Consider the following 6,000-nt stretch of genomic DNA (forward strand, 5'->3'; position numbering starts at 1 on the left):
CTATTACCACTGCAATATATATTTTGTATCATTATTAAAAAGCTCTCTTTTTCTTTATTGAAGTAATTAGTTTTCCAGATTCTCCCAAATCATAAACAAAAGGGAATCGGAGACAAAAAGCACATTAAAAGTATACTAAAACAGAAATCAATCTGTATCTGAAATACAGTTCCAAGAAACTAATTCATGTCATCCATCTCGACTAATCCCAGGTCCTGTATACTGTGGTACTAGTTAAGTCACTGGAGGAAGATGGAGAGTTACATTTGTTTATTGATAGTTACGCTGGTACAAGCTTTATGTAGACATGAATACCTGCATAAGTGTACTTATACCGCTATACTGTTTCATCTCCCACACAGGCTCATATACAGCTGTACAAGCTCTTTTTTGCCACTAACACAGAATCCGATCTACTGAGGTTATCTACTTGCACTTTAAGTATCCTGACACCATTGCAGTACAATTAATATTTATAAACTTCAAATACAAAAGGCAAGCAAACAAGAAAACCTTATAAATACTTATCTCAGGGTTAATTATATACACGTGATATGACCTCACTCAATTTTTCCTCATTTTTATGACAAAATTGCAAAGGAGAAGGTTAAAAAAAAAAAAAGGTAATGAAGTCACCAAAAGGAAATTTTATTTTATACACTCTCTTCTATTTTATCAAATTCTAAATGTTCATATCTGATAAGTATTGACAGAAACAATAGCTGAGTGACACAAGGATACTTACAGTTTCTAAAAGCAGTTTGTGATTTCAAATACAATAGCTGGTTTGTATCCAAACATCTGATATTATTACACTCACTCCACAAGAGATTCTATGTTGTTTCACTACATTTTCCTCCAATTGTCAGTGTTAGAAACTTTGTATTTTGTTCCAAAGGAAATTATCTTAATACATCCTAATGATATCATTATTGTTTAAATAGAAGAGAGTATCCTGTTCATATTTTTAGAGGATCAGGCAAAAATCTCAAATTTGTTAAAATAGTCTCTTAGAAAGCCCTTCTCAAAGAAATGGAAACAGAGTTAGGGCAACCTTTGTTAAAAAGTTTTGCCAGTGCTTCAAGAACACAAAATTATTTATAGTATTATCTAAAATAAATAAATAAAAAGGTTCCCCTACTCCAAAAATTATTCCTTGGCTTTAGATGTGATATATCACTGGGCCTTATTCTCAGTATTCCCACCCCAAAAAATACAATCTTGTCTACAGAAATTACAGTTACAGCAACACAACAGATGCAACCAGCATAACCTTGATTATATATGTATAGCTTATTCCTAAATAAAATTAAGGATGAGCTATATGAGAACAACTGCATGCAGAGACCAAGGTCTCACCTATATGAAGACACAGAAACGGGTTAATCTCTATGGAGATGCAAGTATTTAAGTACAAAAACTACATGTAAAACAGACTTTAGGAGTCATATTTACACAGCCAACATAAGGCCACAGCTTCATGCGTATTCAAGCTGGTTATGGCTCCCATTTTTCTATTGTTAAACTTTGCCTTAATTACATTGTATTCTTTTAACACTTGGCTTCACACCCATCTAGCTTCTTTCAACTAACTCAAACATGCATTTTAAAATTTAAATAGGCAGTCAGAGCTGCGGGCCCTGAGCCCAGCCAGCAGGAGACAAGAAGATGATATCATCACACTCAGTCTGAGACATAAGCTGAGTAGAGAAGAGGGAGGCTAGATAACTCCACAGAGGAAAGGAGCTCCATAGTGTGCTGGACTGCTCCACCAGGAGATGCATCACCTAGAAGGGCTTACGAAGCCTATGCAGCCAAAGCTGCCTGGTGTGGACGCTGCTTGTACACTGAGCACAGGTTTAACCAGCTCCCACAAGCCGCCACTCTTCTTACCTTCACGCTGGAATAGTGTAATTACTGGGGGGATATGAGAGAGGTAGGGCTGCTTCTTTATGAGGCTTGAAGTGTTTGTGGAATTATAATGTAACATTACATGCCAATTGCTCTTGTAAATAAAGGCTGCTACTGCTGAACATTTGCTCCCTGCATACAACAGCTAATGGTTGTATGTAGTGTATGAAGGCATACCCCAACCCATTTCCAGTTTCAACACGGCCTAACAAAATATTCTGAGCTTGATTCACACTACTGAAAACATTTCCCCATCTCTATATAAAAGCTCAAATTTTACCCACCACTTCTGCGTTATGCTTTATGTTGAAATAGATCACAAATCATCACCCACTTTTGAGTGTTTTTATGTACATAAAATACATCTTCCATTCTAATAAACTTCAACAACTCTTGGAGGTATCTTTCAATAGAATTTAAAATGGGGTTGAAACATTCCTAATGGCTGGTAATTACTTATAAGGCTTCTGCAAGTGTCTGTGAGAGTTTATGTATACACATACACAGAAATACATAGGCACATATGTACATGAATGTGTAAGCATGGGCAGCCTAGCCAATAAGTCTCCTTTTCATAGTGTATTTATATAGTTTCCACATTGACATTTTAGCTACATTAAAATGGTGTGTGTAATGTACATATAACTAAAGAATTATGAACTTCTGCAAATGCCTAGAATCAAACTCTTGTCATGCTCAGACTGCTGAAAGTCATGCAGCTATTTGAATGGTAATGACTCCTAGCATGCCTGGGGACCCTCACAGAAAAGGGCAGTTGCGGTAATAATTGAGGCATCTTCCAGTCTTACTAATCTCCCTAATGATTTTTTTTTAAGTCAAAGTGCTTTCTGAGACGTTTCTCCAATCACCTTTATTCCTCATTGCTCTCTGTCTTTACCAAAATCAAGTAGAATGTGAAAAGGTTATTATAGAATATTAATTTTAAATCTGATAGTGTCAATCTGGTTAATGCATCTCAGAAATACAAAAGATGAATCAATTTAATTTAAAACAGAGTTCATTTGGCTAAAAATTTAGAGGTATTCATGAAAAAACTACACTATGTACTTAAAATGTTTGGCTATGGATTTTGTCATCCACTCTATTTCACATAAAACAGAAGGTTATAAGCCTACATTTGGATGAACTCCTTCAAGGAGGCTGCCAGCTCTGTTGGCAAAGATGGTACAAGGTCACAGCAAATACACTGAGCTGTAATCCCAAACAGTGGTGACTCCATGACTACCACTCTAGTAAATCTTTAGCACATGCATTCCTAACATGTTAATTTCTCAGGTTTAAACATTAAATTTTCATACTTGGCTATACTGAAAAGTATTACCATTTAGATTTAACTCACTCAGAAAGTCAAAGCCAAAGCAGCTTCTGAAATAATGTGTTAATGTTTCCAGATAAACATGCCTGGAATAAACACTCCATGAACACATGAAGTACCTTCCCTCACACAATAACCTGGTAATGTAGCATTCTCAGTGGGAGGATTCTCCATTCTTTTGCCAAGGACAGAAACGACAAAACCAACCTTTTTTGGGGTTTTGCACATCCTACCAACACAGCATTCAAGACGTATTAAAAAACCCTGTAAACTGACAAACCTAAGTTGAGGATGCATCAAGTCAGTACCACCTTCCTCAGTATGCAGTTTGTTGAGACCTAGCAACAAAACTGGAAAAATTCTAACATCTTCACCTCATCCTGGCCATTCAAGACACAGTTGTTAATATCTATATTGTAAAGATGTAGTTCTTTGTAAAGCCCGGCTCTGAATCATATCACTGAACTGATCAGGTAGAAGGTAACCTTGTCCTAAAAAGAAAGGAGAAGTGGGGCAGACAGAAGAAAGAAGAAACACAGATTTCTTAAGCCTGCTTTATCTGAATACATGGGCAGTAGGTAGCTCCATCATTTCTGCTGCCGTTCAGAGTTGCATAGAGAGGGTGCAGAAGTGGGAAAAACGGCCCATTATTTTAGCGTTTGTTGCCATTTCTCAGAAATCTATTAGCATCAGTGATCTTGACCAGATTCTTGCTAATTCCCCTCTATCAACACAGGTAGAGGCTGCCGCAGGCTGAACATTGTTTTGCGTAATCAGGCTCACACGCTTGATATTAATACACACATTTTCAGGTTATCAACATAGTAAAAAGGCCAGATAAAGATGACATCATCATCATCACTATGACTTCAAAAAGCAGAAATGGTAAAACAGCAGGCTGCAGAATGAAACTGTGCTGGTCTACTTTTGTTTAATTTCTGACATCAGCAGAATTATTTGGCCTCAAAATACTTAAGTAGCTATTTTAAAATAATGACCTGCCCACTACGGTCCAGGCTGTATAAACTCCTTGCACATATGTTCATCTCACATTGCTCCATGACAAAAGATTTAAAAATTCAAGTCTGAGGTCATGCCATTTCACCTACACATTTCAGATGACATTGCAGAGCCTAGACAAACCAGTTTCACCAATACTCCCAGAAAGATTAACTTCCTATTACACAAGGTAAACCAGATGAAGGAACTGTCATCAATTCTTTTTTTTCAGCTTTGTCATCCTTTTATTGAGGTAAAATTCCTTACACAGGATACACCACAGACCATTTTTGCAGTGAATTAAATTCCACATCCGCCATATATACCCTGTCAGGGGAACCGAAGTGCATTCTCAGACACTTTACTAGTGACAGTGAGATCTAATAATGCAATTAACAGAAATTAAAATAAGCTGATTTGCTTTGTGGCAATTCACACAGCCTAAGCAGTCATCCCATTTATTAGATTTAAAAGCAAAACACAACTAAGATAATGAGAAAAAAAACCAGTTGTGTGGTACAGCCATGGAGAAGACAGGCTCTTTGGAATATTACCACAAATTCTGTAATCAAAGAAGTCAGCAATGATAAGCCCTCCCTTTTCATTACTGTCATAACATTACTGACATTTGTTACAATAATCCCTTCTAGTGTGTATTTGCACTGAAGTGGAATTTAGAAACAGTTAATGTCAGTTGCAATTCAAGGTGTATGTAAACCAACTAGGAATTCTTTTCTAATGATTAATAAGTTTCAAAAACACCTCTAAATTGTAAATACATTCATGTAAAAATATCAGTCTTTTTATAAGATACTTCATTTGAAGCACTGCATTTTTTTTTGTTTAGCTCGTATCAAATTTTTTAAAAATATATCTGAATATAACTGAAAAAAATCTTCTACTAATAACAATTATCTTCTCTTATGTGAAAGATTATCTTAATATACTACGAGAATTTTTAATAAGAATTAGAAATATCACTTTCTTACAGTTTTCTGTTTAAAAAGTATAGCTGACTGTCTCAAAAAGAATTAACATACAATAAAATAAAGTATAATTGCCTTTCATAACATGACAAACTTCATCTCCTTTGTAAAACATGCTGCTCACTACACTATTAATGGTACATTCCAATAATGTATGGAAAGTTTTCATTTCCATTTATAATCTTTTCACAAAAGAAAAGACCCGAGTTCAAACTAACACTCTAATTACTAAAGGAAAAAAAAAAAGCTTATAGCAACTTGGTATACTTTTATATTAAGCAGCAGTAACCACATCTGGCTTAGTACAAATTGTGTCTTTCTAATTTTACAGTTTTCTGTTTAAAAAGTATAGCTGACTGTCTCAAAAAGAATTAACATACAATAAAAAGTAGTATAATTGCCTTTCATAACATGACAAACTTCATCTCCTTTGTAAAACATGCTGCTCACTACACTATTAATGGTACATTCCAATAATGTATGGAAAGTTTTCATTTCCATTTATAATCTTTTCACAAAAGAAAAGACCCGAGTTCAAACTAACACTCTAATTACTAAAGGAAAAAAAAAAAGCTTATAGCAACTTGGTATACTTTTATATTAAGCAGCAGTAACCACATCTGGCTTAGTACAAATTGTGAGCATAAGCGAATTTATTCTGGTCTAACATGAGAAAAAAAAAAGAGACAATTCAATGACAATGACATTTCTAGAAAATATAATTGTTAGTCAAACAAGTTCTTACAAAGCACCTTAAAAAAGTAATCA

This window comes from Aptenodytes forsteri, unplaced genomic scaffold, assembly GCF_000699145.1.
Source record: "Aptenodytes forsteri isolate BGI_AS27 unplaced genomic scaffold, ASM69914v1 Scaffold83, whole genome shotgun sequence".
Taxonomy (NCBI): Eukaryota; Metazoa; Chordata; class Aves; order Sphenisciformes; family Spheniscidae; genus Aptenodytes; species Aptenodytes forsteri.